At 41.6% G+C, this 17943-nt stretch overlaps 1 protein-coding gene across 2 annotated transcripts in view; it reads left to right on the top strand.

Moving 5' to 3' along the window:
* Positions 1-4383: 4383 nt before the first annotated feature.
* The window catches only part of cdc42se2 (CDC42 small effector 2), a 284156-nt gene continuing 270596 nt past the window's right edge, over positions 4384-17943 (top strand). The window contains exon 1 of one of the 2 annotated variants that reach the window (XM_072586865.1): positions 4384-4532. The gene's annotated coding sequence lies outside the window, so the exon portion shown is untranslated. The remainder of the gene's footprint in view (positions 4533-17943) is intronic. The other variant, XM_072586864.1, reaches the window with a different exon arrangement.

Here is a 17943-nt window from a genome sequence, read left to right as displayed (position 1 = left end):
ATCAACATTTGTCTGTATTCAAGTTAACACTACGTTGACCTTCCAGTTTTGGATAGGTCAGTCAGGATTTTGAATGTCAATTTTGGAGCAAGTGAACTGGATACGTAAAGTTTGTCTTTTAAAAAATGTCAGTTCATCTCCTTCCATCGCATATAATTTAGGGTGGCAGGCTGGCTCAGTGGTTAGCCTGCTGTCTCACAGCACCAGGGACCTGGGTTCAATTCCAGCCTCAGGCGATTGTCTGAGTGGAGTTTGCATATTCTCCCTGTGTCTGTGTGGGCTTCCTCCAGGTTATGGGCTTTCCTCCCACAATGTGCAGGTTAAGTGGATTGGCCATGCTAAATTGCCCATAGTGTTCGGTTAGATGCATTAGTCGGGGTAAATGTAGGGGAATGTCTGTGGGGGTTACTTTTCAGATGATCAGTGTGGACTTGTTAGCTCAAAGGGCCTGTTTCCACACTATAAGGATTCTACGATTCTATGATCTATGATATTGATGTGGAATTTAGAATCGTAAGACCACAAGAAACAGGAACAGGGGTTGGCCAGTTGGCCCCTCGAGCCTACTCTGTCAATTAGGATTATTGCTGATCTGGCATTCCACACATCCACTTTTCTGTGTTTTCTCCATAACCCTTGATTCCGCTGCTGATCAAGAATCTATTTATCTCACATCACTGTGGCAAGAAGTTCCTCTGACAGTAGAAATTCATTTTCATCTCAGGCTGAAATTGAAACCCCTTTATTCTGAACCTGTGCCCTCTGGCCCTAGACTGTCCATGAGAGGAAACATTCTCTCAGCATTTACCCTGTCTAACCCCTTCAGAATCCTATATGTCTAATTGAGATCACCTCTTATTCTTAAAAATTCCAATGAATTGAGTCTCAAACTGTTCAGCCCTATATAGAATCCCTGCAGTGTGGAATCGCAAACCATTTGAGTCCACACTGACCCTCCAAAGAGCATCCCACCCAAATCCATCCTCCTCCCCGAGAAACATGCATTTTCCATGGCTAACTCACCAAGTCTATACTTCCCTGGACACTATAGGGCAATTTAGCATGGTCAATCCACTAAATTGTACATCTTTCATCTGTGGGAGAAACTCCAGCACCCGAAAGAAGCCCACGCAGACATGGGAAGAATGTGCAAATTTCACACAGACAGTCATCCAACAGTAGAATCGAGCCTGGGGTCCCTGGCAAGTAAGGCAGCAGCACTAAGCATTGAGCCACCATGCAGCCCCAGACAAGTTATAAGAGAATTTTTCCATTCTAAGATCATCCCAGTAAACAATCTGTGAAGACCATTGAGTAAAAGTCAGTGGTAGGGAAAATAGTGGAGAAAATAGTGAAGGAGAAAATTAATCTTCATTTAGAGAACCAAGGTTTGATCAGGGTTAGTCAGATGGCTTTGTTCAAGGGAGGTCATGCCTAAAAAATATGATTGTAATTTTTAAGGTGGTGACCAAGTTTTTGAGTGAGGGTAAGACGGTTTATATGGATTTCATGTGTTAGTTCAGCAAGGCCTTCAACAAGATATGACATGGAGACTGATGAAGAAGGTAAAAGCTCATGGGATCCAGGGTAACCTGACAAGTTGAATCCAAAATTGGCTTCATGACATAGGACAAAGAGTGGGGGTAGAAGGCTGTTTGTGTGATCAATGCACTACCTTATTGTTTGGGATGTTCATAAATGGTGTAGATCAGAATGTAGGGGGCATGATAAACTTGGATGACACAAAGATTGGGTGGGTAGTTGACAGTGAGGAGGAATTGACAAGAGGATATAAATGCATTGGTCAAATGGGCAGATAAGCAGCAGATGGGATTGAACCCTGATAAATGTGAGGCTTTGGAAGAAGAAGTAAGACAAAAGAGTACTCAATGAATACTACAAGAGTACTACAAAGCTCAGAGGAGCAGAGAGATTTTGGGATGTTCACAGATCCCTGAAGGTAACTGGATATGTTAACAATGTAGTTAAGAAGACAAACATGACACTTGCCAAATCATAGATTATAAGTGTAGGGAGGTCATGTCAGAGCTGTAACAGAAATTTTCTTAACTATGTACAGTTGCTGTACTGCTGTGTACAGTTCTGGACATCCCACTAAAAAAAAGGATGTGATTGCAGTGGATGAGATGCAAAGGAGATTTACCATGATGATGCCTGGAATGGAGCATTTCAGCTCTGATGTGAGGCTGGATAAATTTGTGATGTTTTCTTTGAAGCAGCGATGGTTGAGGGTGGACCTAATAGTTATGTATAAGGTTATGACAGGTATGGACAGTATCAATATAAAGCAGCTGTTCCCCTCAGTCAAAGGATCATTACTAAAAGGGGGCATAATTTTAAAGTGAAAGGGAGAAGATTTAGAAGGGACTTGAGTAAAAACTTTTCCACTCAATCAGCAGGGGTCTGGAATGCCTGGGAGGGTAGTTGAGGCAGGAAACCTCACAACCTTTAAAAGGTACATGCATAAGTACTTGCTGTATCATAACATTCAAGGCAATGAGTCTAGTGCAGATACATAGGGTTAGAGTCAGTCATGCTATATTTTTATTGATGTAAACTTGATGGGCCAAAGGGCCTCTTCTTACTGTATGGTTCTGTAAACTGCATCCAATGAAATAATATGTTTCTTTAGGTAAGGGGACCAAAACTGCTCACAGTTCCAGATGTGGTCTGACCAGCACTCTGTATGGTAGCAATAAGACTTCCTACTTGTATGATCCCTTTCAAATAAGGTCCAGCATTCAATTAGTCTTCCTGACTACCTAGTGCAGCTGTGTACTAGTTTTGTACACAAGTAACCCAAGTCACGTTATTATTATAGCTTTCTGCAGTCTTTTTAAACTCCATTTGTATGACTTGGGATGGCATGGGGTTCAGTGGTTAGCACTGCTGCCTTACAGTGCCGGGGACCTGGGTTCAATTCCAGTTTTGGGTGACGATCTGTGTGGAGTTTGCACATTCTCCCAGTGTCTGTTTTGGTTTTCTCCAGGTGCTCCAATTTCCTCCCATAGTCTAAGGATGTGCAGGTTAGGTGAATTGGCAATGCTAAAATGTCCCATAGTGTTCAGGGATGTGTAGGTTATGTACATTAGTCAGGGGAATGGGTCTGGTTGGGATGCTCTTCGGAGGGTCAGTGTAGACTTGTTGGGCCAAGTGCCTGTTTCCATACTGTAGGGATTCTGTAAAAAAAATTATATTCAAGTAACATTCTTGTCTTTTTGTTCTCCCTTCCAAACAACTTCACATTTTTTCCACATTATAATGCATACTTCGGTTGCTAACCTCTTATTTATTTATATATCAATATATCTCTATAACATGTTTGTATCCCTCTTGAAACTTACTTTTCACCAGTTTTGTGTCGCTGTGTTATTACCTGGGACAGAATAACCAAATTTCTTCCAGTCTTTCACCATTCTGTTTTTGTACGACCTGCCACTGGCTACTTTAAACTCAGAGGTTTTGCTTCAGTCTTACATTGTTTCCAGAAGCCTATGAGTCACGCCGATTATGAAAGTCTGCAGCAGACTACTAGACCGGCTTTCGGCAATTACAGCAACTTGCATTTTTATATCATCTTTAATTTAATTAATAATAAAAATGCTTCACAATGAGTGATTACCAAACACAACTTGAGACAACTTAATGAACTGATATTCATTTCGACACAATTCAATATAACTGCTCATATTTTCAATTTGATCTAGTGGGTGGATCGAGTTTAGTTCTGGTCATATTTATAATTGATACTAGGAAAGGTGTGCAAACACTTGACCAGAGAAGTCGTTTTAAGGACGGGTCTTAAACGGAGTAGAGATAGAAATGATGAAATTCAGGGAAGGAATTCCACAGTTTGGTTTCCACTTTAATTAAAGGCATGCCCACTAACGGCGGAGAAAAGGAAATCAGGCATGCCAAAGAGACCAAATTGGAATAGAGATATCTTAACGGGTTGTGGAGGTTTCCCGGATGATAGCATGCCAACCATTCACGCATCCCGGAATCCTAGATTCCCCAATTTAAGAGTTTGTGTCTCTTCTCTCTTTACTACATTTGGCGTACATGATGTGTCGGTACCGGGGTTGGACTGGCGTGGACAAACTCAGAAGTCACACGACGTCAGGTTATACTCCAACAGTTTTATTTGAAATCAAAAGCTTTCGGAAGATGGGGCTCCTCTCAGTAAGCTTGCGACTTCAAACAAACCTGTTGGACTATAATGTTTTGCGTCTCCTACTTTTGGTGTACAGTACGTAAGCGAGCAGATTTCAAAACTGCTTTGTGATGATGTTGTTCCAAGTGAGGCCAGCAAAGGCGCTACTCACCATCTTTCAATTTCTTAGGGAAGACCGCCTTCCTAGTCTTGTCCTCTTTCTCTCAACCATTATTTGCTGTTTCCCGTTTCTTTCTTCCAGGCAGCAGAGCTGTCCCCTCCACATTCAGAGCACAGAATCGCCAGCTTCCTTAGTAAAGCAATGCTTTAACGTTGAGCAACTTGAGCGAAGCTGTGGGTGAGTGAGCGAGAGCGCGAGGGACAGAATGGGGAAGGCAGTGTTCAGACTGCCAGGGTTGGTAGAACTCAGATCGCACGCCTTTCTGCAGCGGTTATGCAGGAACCATTCACAGACCTGGAGCTAAAGGCGCAGACTGAGTGAGGCGTGTGCACTTGACTTTATTTTTCGACATTTGATTTCCAGTGGGATTTCTTCACTTTTCCTTTTGTTTCTCTGTGGTTGAGTGAATGATGTGGAGTCTGCGGTGCATTCATTCATTCTGCAAAAAGGAAGCTTGACATGAGCACCAGGTCCTTTTTTTTCCCGAAAAGCAATCCTTTCTTCAGAATGAATGATTTCTGGTATCCATTATGATACCATTACCATGAATCAACATTTCAGCGTGTATTCCGCGGACAAAACAATTTGGCAGTAGCCAGTGCATGTGTTTTTGTTCAGATTTAAATACCTCTTAACTAGGTTTCTTTTAATTTCGTGAGCTTGGAAAGTGAGGATACATTAATTCTGAAATGTTCCTTTCTAAACCAAATAAAATGTTTCTGGTTTTTTATCTTGTGACTGGCATTTGAACGTGGTGAATTGATGGGTTAATGTTATAGATGTAGATGGAAGGTGTGTGACCAGCATCTATCTCTAGATATGAGGGGGAATCCCAAGACATTCTGTAAACACATTAAAAACAAAAGGAAAACTAGGGAGAAGGTGGGACCACTCAAGGATAAAGGAGGCAACTTGTCTTTGGAGGCAGAGGCATGATCCTAAATGACTACTTTGTTTCTGTATTCACCCAGGAGACGGGCAAGGCAGATTTGTGTGGAGATTACTAATATGCTAGGAAGAAGTGGTAGTGGATCTTTTGAAGAACGTTAAGCTGGATAAGTCCCCAGGCTATGGGATTTACACCAGTTTATTGAGAGAGACATGAGGAGAGATTGTTGGGGCCTAGACCGAGATCTTTGTATCCCCACTAGCCAGTGGAGAGGTTCTGGAGGACTGGCAAGTCACTAATGTTGTTCCTCTATTCAAGAAGGGAAATAGGGATAATCCAGGAAACTATAGACTGGTGAGTCTCACATTAGTGGTTGTGAAACTATTGGAGGGAATTCTTAGAGATAGGATTGATATGCATTTGGAAAACCATGGCCTAGGGAGGGACAGTCAGCATGACTTTGTGCAGGGCAGGGCATGTTTTCTAGGAGAAAGTGAGGACTGCAGATGCTGGAGATCAGAGCTGAAAAATGTGTTGCTGGAAAAATGCAGCAGGTCAGGCAGCATCCAAGGAGCAGGAGAATCGACATTTGGGGCATGAGCCCTGCTCCTTGGATGCTGCCTGACCTGCTGCGTTTTTCCAGCAACACATTTTCAGCCATGTTTTCTAACTTGATTGATTTTTAGAGAAGGTAACAAATGTGACCAATGAGGGCATAGCAGCGGATGATCGTGGGTTTTATAAAGACTTTCGACAAGGCCCCTCATCGTAGGCTCGTTAGAAAAGACACTTCCTGGTAAGGAAACCGAATAGATTAGGATGCATGGGATCCATGGTGACTTGGCCATGTAGATTCAGAATTAGCTTGTTCATAGGAGGCAGATGGTAGTGGTGGGAGGGTGCTTTTCCAGCTAGAAGTCCATGACTAATGGTGTTCTTTGCTGTTTGTGAAATATACACATGATTTGGATGAAAGTGTAGGGTGCATTAGTAAGTTTGAAGATGATAAAAAGTTAAGTGGAGTTGTAGATAGTATCAGAACTTGTCAAAGGATACAGTGGGATATAGATCACTTGCAGATATGGGCAGAGAAATGGCAGATAGAGTTTCATCTGACTGAGTGTGAGGTGCTACACTTTGGGATTAGATTAGATTACTTACAGCGTGGAAACAGGCCCTTCAGCCCAACAAGTCCACACCGACCCGCCAAAGCGCACCCACCCACACCCATTCCCCTACATTTACCCTGCACCTAACACTATAGGCAATTTAGCATAGCCAATTCATCTAACCTGCACATTTTTGGACTGTGGGAGGAAACCGGAGCACCCGGAGGAAACCCAAACAGACACGGGAAGAATGTGCAAACTCCACACAGTCAGTCGCCTGAGGTGGGAATTGAACCCAGGTCTCTGGTTCTGTGAGGTAGCAGTGCTAACCACTGTGCCACCATGTTAAGGAAAAAATATACTGTTAATGGCAGGGCCAAGCAGTATTGGTGAATAGAGGGATTTTGGGATTCAAGTCCATAGCTCCCTGAAAGTGGCCATGCAAGTAGATAGAATGGTGAAGAAGGCATATGGCATGCTTGTCTTTTTTAGTTAGGGAATTGAATACAAGAGTCAGGATGTCATATTGCTGCTTTCCCAAAATTATGAGATGCATAGGTAGGGTTGATGGTCAGAATCTTTTCATCAGAGGTGAAATGTCTAAAACTAGGAGGCAAGGTGAGAGGGGGAAGGTTCAAAGGAGATGTGAAGGGCACAGAGTGGTAGGAGTCTGGAAGCCACTGCCAGGGGTGGTGGTGGAGGCAGGTATGATAAGGACATTTAGATAACCACATGAAAATACAAGGAATGGAGGGATATGGACCAAGGCCAGATAGAAGTGATTAGTTTAATTTGGCATAATGTTTGGAACAACATTGTGGGCCACAGGGCCCATTCCTGTTCTGTACAGTACTATGTTCTATGGGATCAACCTTTCTTTCACAGTATGGATCATCAGATTTGCTGAACAAATTCTGAATTTTACGTTGAAACTGAATCTCTCAGTCCCAGCACAGGAAGCTGTGATTTCTTATATTAAAGAGTTTTAGCTGAAAGAACAAACTCAAATATTTTCAGTGAGAACGCATTTAGCAGTGTTTAACAAAAAGGGTTTCCTTTTTTGTCTCAATTTTAAAGCAATTTATTCAGTGTGTGTATTCAATTATTTTCATCCTGACTACTTCTTTAAAATGATTTCTGTAAATCTAAATTAAGTGCAATTTGATCTTTTAATCACTGATTACTGTTAGTTTATTAAAAGCAATCTTGAACTCCTTTCTCTTCAGTAGTTAATTGCATTGTAGAGTAGTCAACATTTCCTAATCCCTCAATAACTCAGATCACTCTGCTGGTGACAGAGGCAAGCTACGATTTTTGATTAGATTAGATTCCCAACAGTGTAGAAACAGGCCCTTCAGCCCAACAAGTCCACACCAACCCTCCAGAGGTAACCCAGCCAGGCCCATTTCCCTCTGACTAATGCACCTAACACTCTGGGCAATTTAGCATGACAAATTCACCTGACCTGCACATCTTTGGACAGTGGGAGGAAACTGGAGCACCCAGAGGGGATACACGCAGACTCAGGGAGAATGTGGAAACTCCACACATTCAGTCGCCCAAGGCAGGAATTGAACCCGGGTCCCTGGTGCTGTGAGACAACACTGCTAACCACAGTTCCAGGCACTGCTTTCTGTTTTCATTACATTTGCTTTGTGATCACCACTCGTTATATGAAATAATCATCACCATCTTAGTCAAGTTCACCTATCCCTGTTACGAAGGGATCTTACGCAGACAGTAAGATCTTACCCATCAAATCGAGGGTCCATTTAAACCCCCAGTCCATTGTTCAAAGTGGAGTTTAATGCATATGCCAGAACATACATATTTGATTGGCCCATTTATCATGGTCTTGTAAATTCCAACTTTTTCTGACTCTGGAATTTGCAAATGAATGTTTTTGGATGGCTGTTAAATTCAACATTTAAATGCTCATGTACCCCATTGATCTGAAATGTAAGTAGTAACCTAATTTATTTATTTTTGTATCAAATACAACATTCCATGAGTGTCACAAAAATTGGTAAAACAAAAACATGAGGATGGAATCAAAGCAAACCATCAGACCAAAAGTGGATGAGTAAAGGTTCTGGCTAGAGAGAAAGCAAAGTACTAGAAAAGCCAATGTAAATATTTTAATGGAGACTTGAGGCAGTTCTGAGCTAGTGTGTTTTACAGGGAGAGATAAGAGTCACTCAGCATTCACACCCCCCCCCCCCCCCCACCCACTTCCTCGCCTCCCCCCAAAAACCCCTCTTGTCAACACTCTTTCCAAACATTAGCAGGACTATCACTGGTGGATACAAAGGAGATTGGCAAAATGTTTCAATTAGCACATGAAGGGTAAGTCGGGTTCCATACGATCAATTGTGTTGGGGATTCTCAGAGGCACAGACAGATGTTTCTGTACATAGCAGTGAAAAATCAGAATGGTGTGTTGCCTCCCAGGATCAAGGATATCTCAGAGAGGGTGCAGAATGTTCTCAAAGGGGAAGTGACCTGTACAAGAAGGTTAGAATTGGAAGGGGGCTAATATACTGGCAGGGAGATTTGCTAGAGCAGCTTGGGAGGATTTAAACCATTATGGGGTGGGGTGGGGGGTGGGTGATGGGGAGCGCTGGGGAGCACTGGGGAGCAGTGAGATACAGAGGAAACAGACCAATCTGATACTGGTACAGTTGAATAAAGAAGCGAGTCAAATAGTCAGGCCAGGCAGGAACAAAGCCGAGCACAAGGTAGTACTCGTGAATTAAACTGCATTTATTTCAATGCAAGAGGCCTAACAGGGAAGGCAGATGAACTCAGGGACATGCATCTCATAATTTTGGGAAAGGGATGGTCACCTTATTGGGATTGTATTATAGACCCCCAAATAGTCAGCTGGAAATTGAGAAACACATTTGTAAGGAGATTCCAGTTATTGGTAAGAATAGGGTGGTTATGATAGGGATTTTAACTTTCCAAACATAGACTGGGACTGCCATAATGTTAATGATTTAGCTGTAGAGGAATTTGTTAAGAGTGCACAAGAAACCTTTCTGAGTCAGTATGTGGACATACCTATTACAGAAGGTGCAATACTTGACCCACTATTGGGAAATAAGGCAGGGCAGGTGACTGAGGTGTAAGTGAGGCAGCACGATGGATTGACTAGATCTATCAGCTGAAGTTCTAAACTGGAGGAAGGCCAATTTTGACGGTAATAGGCAAGAACATTCAAAAGCAAATTGGGAGCAGATGTTTGCAGGTAAAGGGACGGCTGGAAAATGGGAAGCCTTCAGAAATGAAATAACGAGAGTCCAGAGACAGTACATAGAAATATAGAACATAGAACAATACAGCACAGAACAGGCCCTTTGGCCCTCAATGTTGCGCCAATCTGTGAACTATTCTCAGCTTGTCCCCCTACACAATCCCAAAATCATTCATGTGCTTATCTAAGGATTGTTTAAATCTCCCTAATGTGGCTGAGTTGACTACATTAGCAGGTAGGGCATTCCACACCCTTACCACTCTCTGCATAATGAACTTTATTCTGACATCTGTCTTAAATCTATCACCCCTCAATTTGTAGTTATGCCCTCTCGTACAAGCTGACGTCATCATCCTAGGAAAAAGTATTTCACTGTCTACCCTATCTAATCCTCTGATCATCTTGTATGTCTCTATCAAATTCCCCCTTAGCTTTCTTCTTTCCAATGAGAACAGACCCAAGTCTCTCAGCCTTTCCTCATAAGACCTTCCCTTCAGACCAGGTAACATCCTGGTAAATCTCCTCTGCACTTTTTCCAATGCTTCCACATCCTTCCTGTAATGGAGTGACCAGAACTGTACACAATATTCCAAGTGTGGCTGCACCAGCGTTTTGAATAGTTGCAGCATGATATTGTGGTCCCAGAACTCAATCCCTCTACCAATGAAACCTAACATGTTGTATGCCTTCTTAACAGCACAATCCACCTGGGTGGCAACTTTCAGGGATCTATGCATATGGACTCCAAGATCCCTCTGCACATCCACACTATCAAGAATCTTTCCATTGACCCAGTACTCTGCCTTCCTGTTATTCTTCCCAAAGCGCATCACCTCACATTTAGCTGCATTGAACTCCATTTGCCATCTCTCAGCCCACTTCTGCAGTTTATCCAAGTCCCTTTGCAACCTGTAACATTCTTCCAAACTGTCCACTACTCCACGGTCTTTAGTGTCGTCTGCAAATTTACTAATCCATCCACATATGCCTGCATCTAAGTCATTTATAAAAATGACAAACAGCAGTGGTCCCAAAACAGATCCTTGTGGCACACCACTAGTAACTAGTAATTAGTATATTCCTGTTAGGGTGAAAGAAAGGCTGGCAAGTGTAGCGAATGCTGGATGACGAAAGAAATTGAGGGTTTGGTTAAGAAAAAGAAGGAAGCATATGTCAAATATAGACAGGATAGACCGAGTGAATCCTTAGAAGAGTATAAAGGCAGTGGGAGTATATTTAAGAGGGAAAGCAGGAGGGCAAAAAGGGGACATGAGATAGTGTTGACAAGTATGATTAAAGAGAATCCAAAGGGTTTTTACAAATACGTTAAGGACAAAAGAGTGACTAGGGAGGGAATAGAGCCCCTCAAGGATCACATAGATGGTGCCATCTTGAAAAATGCCCATATTACAGAGGAGGAGGTGCTGGAGGTCTTGAAATGCATAAAGGTGGCTAAATCCCCAGGACCTGATCAGGTGTATCCTAGGACTCTGTGGTAAGCTAGCGAAGTGATTGCTGGACCCCTTGCTGGGGTTTGGCTAATGTGGTACCATTATTTAAGAAAGGTCGGTCAGTCTGACAGTGGTGGGCAAGTTTTTGGAGTGAATCCTGAGGGACATGGTTTACACATATTTGGAAAGGCAAGGACTGATTAGGGATAGTCAGCATGGCTTTGTGTGTGGGAAATCATGTCTCATGAACTTGATTGAGTTTTATGAAAAAGTAACAAAGAGCATTGATGAGGGCAGAGCAATGAATGTGATCGATATGGATTTCAGTAAGGCATTCAACAAGATTCTTCATGGGAGATTGACTTGCAAGTTTAGATCTCATGGAAGATGGAGAGAACTAGCTTGAAAGGAGACATCAGAGAGTGGACATGGAGGGTTGTTTTTCAGATTGGAGGTCTGTGACCAGTGGAGTGCCACAAGGATTTGTGCTGGGTCCATTACTTTTCGTCATTTATATAAATGATTTGGATATGAACATAGCAGGTGTAGTTAGTAAGTTTGCAGATGACACCAAACTTGGAAGTGTCATTGACAGCGAAGAAGGTTATCTCAGATAACAACGGGATGTTGATCAGATGGGCCAATGGGCTGAGGAGTGGCAGGTGGAGTTTAATTTAGATAAATGCGAAGTGCTGCATTTTGGGAAAGCAAACCTTAGCAGGACTTATATACTTAACGGTAAGGCCCTGGGGAGTGTTGCTGAACCAGGACACCTTGGAGTGCAGATTCATAGCTCCTTGAAAGTAAAGTCACAGGAAGATAGGATAGTGAAGAAGGTGTTTGGTATGCTTTCCTTTATTGGTCAGAGTATTGAATACAGGAGTTGGGAGGTCATGTTGCGGCTGTACAGGACATTGGTTAGACCATTGTTGGAAATATTGCGTGGTCTCCTTCCTATCGGAAAGATGTTGTGAAACCTGAAAGGGCTCAGAAAAGATTTACACGGATGTTGCCAGGGTTGGAGGAATTGAGCTAGAAGGAGAGGATGAATAGGCTGGGGCTGTTTTCCCTGGAGCATCATAAAAGTTTATAAAATCATGAGGGTCATGGATAGGATAAGGGGAGTCCAGAATCAGAGGGCATAGGTTTAGGGTGAGAGGGGAAAGATATTTTTCACACAGAGGATAATGCATGTGTGGGATGAGCTGCCAGAGGAACCGGTGGAGGCTGGTACAATTCCAACATTTAAAAGGCACCTGGATGGGTGTTTGAATAGGAAAGGTTCAAGGGATATGGGCCAGTTGCTGGCAAATGGGACTAGATTAGGTTGGGATATCTAGTTGGCATGGACGAGTTGGAGCGAAGGGTCTGTTTTTGTGCTGTACATCTCTATGACTCTTGAGATGTTACTTCCTCGTGTCAAAGCTCTTCAGTTTCTCAAGTGCTCAGGTTTGATGCAAGTAAGGATACAATTGAATATGTGTTGCTGAATGTATTCCAAGAAAGGACCAAAAAGTCTTGGCCTCTTAAAGAATTAGGGAATTCTTAATAGTGTGCATTGAGGATCCATTAAAATAGAATTGGAAAATTTATGGTCGAGGAGGAAAGCATTTGACCTATCATTTCTGCTGGCTTAAAAATGTCCCAATCTCAGTTTGAAATGTTTGGCTTATAGCCTTGTTGAGAAAAGTATTTTAGCAACTGCTACAATTTCCCAGTTCCTATAATATCATGAGGATTTTTGCCTTTGCAGATATAACATTTTCAGGCTATACATTCCAGACTCTTTCCATCTCTGGATGCAAGTATTCTAAAACTTCCTCTAATCCTTCTACTTTAAATTTATGCCCCAGGCAATTGCCCCAGGAAATTGGTCCCACATATCCAATCTATCACGGTATTCATTCTTCTTAACACCTAAACAACATACACCCGCATCTTCTATTCCAAGGAAAACATTTAATCTTTCTCCTGAGCAAATAAGGATGCCCTAGAATATGTGTTGCTGAATGTATTCCAAGAAAGGACCCTTGATTCCTGGCAAATTGCTTGTCAGTGTCCTCTGACACCCTGTCTCGTGCAGTCATAGTGCATATGTGTCACATATTGACAGCAACTAACAGCACACATCATTGTTAAGACAAGCTTAGCTATCTTCATTTATGGCCTAATAAAGCTACACAATGAATTTAAGTTATGGCTGCAATTCACTAATGTGTAACTGTTCAGCAAGGCTGAATTGTCTGAAAATGAAATGAAATGAAATTTATGCATAAATTGTTTTTAATTAGTTCATAGCCAGACGTCTGATTCATGGCGTTACTGGAGTTGGTTTCCCCTCTACCTCACCAAGGCCGTTCTTGTCTCTGAGTTGTCAGGCTGCTTGTCTGATAGCTAGATTTTGACAAGCTGCATATTTTTGTTCAAGGACACACAGTCTTTGATCCTCTATCAGCAAATATGTTGTTTACCTGCAGATTTTGTTCCCATTCCTAATTGCTCTCTGAGATTGAACAAACTGTTCACATCCTCATCATCCTTTTTGGCCCTCAGCTGAATCATTACCCTGTCTATATCTTCTCCACCACTCAGAAAACCTATTTCCACTTACGTAATATTGCCTGTCTCTACCTCACCTCAGTTTCATTGTTACTGATATCTAATTTGTGCCTTTATTAACTCTAGGCTCAACTGTTCTAATAATGTTTGAGAATGGCAGAAAAGGATAGAGAGAATAAAATTAAGAATACACCAACAGTCAATTTTAGATGTTGCAATGGTAATAAAAGGCCCAAACTAAAGACTCTGCATCTGGACTGCATAGCATTTGTAAAAAAAACACAAATTGATGGTGCACTCAGAAGTACTTATGATCTGATATATCCTGAATGTTAATGGATATATGACATCCAAGAATAGAAAACAAGGTGAAGGTCATTAATCAAAGGTGTTTGTGCAACAGATAGAAAAGTCTTTGGTTAGGATATCAGGTTGTAGAATAAGTTTTGATGGAGATGAGGAATAGTTAAAAAAAAGTATTTAGAAGGGAAGGCCCCCTAACAGTAGCTACATTGTAGAATGAAGTGTACAAAGGTAAATATTGGGTGCATGTGTTAAAAGGATAGCAATAAGCATGGATAACTGTAACCTTTTATATAAAATGGAAAAATCATAATGACAATCGTAGTCTGGATAAGGTGTTTGGAAAATTTCTCAAGATAGTTTTTTCAGAGTAGCATTCTGGAACTGTCCAGAGAGCAGGTGAGTAATAAAATTGGTACTGTATAATGTCATGGCATTAATTAATTACTTCTAAGAAAAGGGATTGTAAGTAGCAGTGACCACAGTATGATTTGAATTTTATATCCACTTTGAAAGGGAGAATTGGACTAAGACTGGTATTTAAACCTAAATAAGGGCAACTGTGTGAGCATGAAAACTGAGCTGAAATGAACTAGAATGCATATTTTGGAATACTCAGATTAAGTATATTTCCGCCAAATGGAAAATTTTTAAAGGGCCCATCTTATGCGGTTCATTAAAGAAATTGAGGAAAGCATCAATTTTAAAGATTGTAGAATCTTATTGAGAATTAAGTAGAGAATTATCAAAAGATGAATTAGGAGAAAAAAAAGCATGTGCGAAACTAAGTAGAAATGGAAAAATGTGAGCAAGTATGTACTGTCTTATAAAAGGAAAAAAGTTAGTAAAGTGAGTGTCCTCTACAGAGTGAGATAGTAGATAATAAGAAAATGGTAGACTAAATTAACAAATATTTTGCTTTATCTTCTCAACAGAGGATACAAAAAAAAATCAATAGTAATTCTAAGTCAGGTGGAAGGCAGAAAAGAATTTAGTGAAATTATAATCCCAAAGTAAGCAGTACTGAACAAATTTATGGAACTGCTGGTCCTGTTGCACTTCATCCTAATGTCTTAAAAGAGGTACATTTTGAGGTAGTGGATGTATAAAAGCAGAAAATGGTGGAGGAACTCAGGAAGTCTGGCAGCATTTGAAGAGAGACAAACAGTTAAAATTTCAAGCTTGATAATTGCACTTGAAATGTTAGCACTATTTCTGTCTCTACAGTCTTCAGCACATTGCGTTGCTAATTTTAGATTTCCAGGATCCACATTATTTTCTTTATATTTGAGGCAGTAAATACATTGGAGTTAATTTTTTCAAAATTCAATGAATTCTGGAAGGGTTCCTACAGATTGGAAGGTGGCATGTAATTGAGAAGGGAAGAAGACAGAAAATAGGAAATTGTAGACTAATTAGCTTGACATCTGTTGTGGGGAAAGTGCTAGAATCAGTTGTTAAGGAGGTTACAGCTGAACTTATAGAAAACCTCAAGGTAACCTCAAGGCACAAGCATTGTTTCACAAAAGGAAAATAATGTTTACCCAACTTATTGGAGTTATTTAAGGAGTAACATGTATTGTGCATAAAGGAGAGGTTGTAGATTACAATACATGAATTTCCAATGGGCATTTGACAGGATGCCATTTTAAAAGTTGGAGCAAAGTAAAAACTCATGGTGTAGGGATTAACATTAGCATGGATTGAAGATTGGCTGGCAGAAATAAGAACTGAGGAGTCACCATATAAAGATTTATAAAATCAAAAGGGGCATGGATAGGATTAACAGACAAGGTCTTCTCCCTGAGGTGCAGGAATCCCAAACTAGAGGGCATAGGTTCAGGGTGAGGAGATATAAAAGGGACCTAAGGGGCAACTTTTTCACACAGAGGGTGGTGCATGTATGGAATGATTTGCCAGAGGAAGTGGTGGAAGCTGGTACAATTGCAGCATTTGAAAGGCATCTGGATGAGTATGTGAATAGGAAGGGTTTAGAGGGATATGGGCCAAATGCTGGCAAATGGGACAAGATTAGGTTAGGTTATCTGGTCGGCATAGATGAGTTGGACTGAAGGGTATGTTTCTGTGTTGTACATCTCTATTTACTCTATGACTCTAAATATGTATAGAGGAACCTCAATGATCCGAATATTGATTATCCGAAAATTGGATTATCCGAACAGGACCTGAAGAAGATGTACAAATGTTGCATCAAAGAGTTGTTAATGACAATGGTGTAGCAATCTCAGTCAGTCAATTGTAGCTGTGTTAAAATAATTTTAACTAACGATGGTGCAATGCTCGCGTCTTTTGTTTAACTGAGGAATACGTGCACTGAAGAAGATGTGCAAACGTTGCAGCAAAGAGGTGTTAATGACACTGATGCAACAATTTTAGTCAGTCAATTGTTGCAGTGTTGAAAGAATTTTATCTGACATGTTGAAGGATTTAAAATGCATGACAAAATCAGGCGTCCTTCTACGTCTTTGTTCCGAGTTCGTATCTGGTCTTACTAATCATGTTTGTTGCGTGTACTTACCATATAGAGTCATAGAGTCATAGAGATGTACAACATGGACCAACTCATTCTTGCCAACCAGATATCCCAACCCAATCTAGCCCCACCTGCCAGCAGCTGGCCCATATCCCTTCAAATCCTTCCTATTCATATACCCACCACTTAGCCTCCACCACCTCTTCTGGCAGCTCATTCCATACACATTAGATTAGATTAGATTAGATTACAGTGTGGAAACAGGCCCTTCGGCCCAACAAGTCCACACCGCCCCGCCGAAGCGCAACCCACCCATACCCCTACATTTACCCCTTACCCAACACTACGGGCAATTTAGCATGGCCAATTCACCTGACCTGCACATCTTTGGACTGTGGGAGGAAACCGGAGCACCCGGAGGAAACCCACGCAGACACGGGGAGAACGTGCAAACTCCACACAGTCAGTCGCCTGAGGCGGGAATTGAACCCGGGTCTCCGGCGCTGTGAGGCAGCAGTGCTAACCACTGTGCCACCGTGCTGCCCAATCACCCTCTAGTTCTGGACTCCCCACCCCAGCGAAAAGACTTTGTCTATTTATCCTATCCATGCCCCTCATGATTTTATAAACCTCTATAAGGTCACCCCTCAGCCTCCAAAGCTCCAGGGAAAACAGCCCTAGCCTATTCAACTTCTCCCTATAGTTCAAATCCTCCAACCCTGGCAACATCCTTGTAAATCTTTTCTGAGCCCTTTCAAGTTTCACAACATCTTTCTGTTAGGAAGGAGACCAGAATTGCACACAATATTTCCAACAGTGCCCTAACCAATGTTCTGTACAGCTGCAATATGATCTCCCAACTCCTGTACTCTGACCAATAAAGGAAAGCATACCAAACGCCTTCTTCACTATCCTATCTACCAGTGACTTTACTTTCAAGGAGCTATGAACCCGAACTCCAAGGTCTCTTTGTTGAGCAACACTCCCTAGAACCTTACCATTAAGTGTATAAGTCCTGCTAAGATTTGCTTTCCCAAAATGCAGCACCTCACATTTATCTAAATTAAACTCCATCTGCCACTTCTCAGCCCATTGACCCATCTGATCAAGATCCCATTTTATCTGTGAAGAGAAAGTGGACCGTAGTGATAATTGAATAGAAAAGCAAGTTTTAACAGTGTCTGGATCCTGGTGAATAGGCATCAAAGATTGCACAGGATTACAACACTGGAATAGCGATAGTGTCTAACATCAGGCAAGCAAGACTGGCGATTGAGAAATTCATCAGCCAAAGTGACACTTCAAATGCTTTAAAAAGAAAATCTATGAAGCCAGCAAAGGACGAGCAATTCAACCAAGCTGTATTTTTGTGGTTCTCATAGCAGCGTGAAAAGGGATTCCCATGTTTGGCCCGATGATACTGGAAAAAGCTGCAGTTTCCATAAACGAGTCCATGCTGATGAGTCTGATCATAGCGTGGCTGGTTACAGCAGTACAAACATCGTCACGGTATTAGGCAACTTGGAG

Source organism: Chiloscyllium punctatum, chromosome 2 (genome assembly GCF_047496795.1).
Source record: "Chiloscyllium punctatum isolate Juve2018m chromosome 2, sChiPun1.3, whole genome shotgun sequence".
NCBI lineage: Eukaryota > Metazoa > Chordata > Chondrichthyes > Orectolobiformes > Hemiscylliidae > Chiloscyllium > Chiloscyllium punctatum.
Note: the sequence above shows the minus strand (reverse complement) of the source record. Positions and strands in the feature narration are given on the sequence as shown.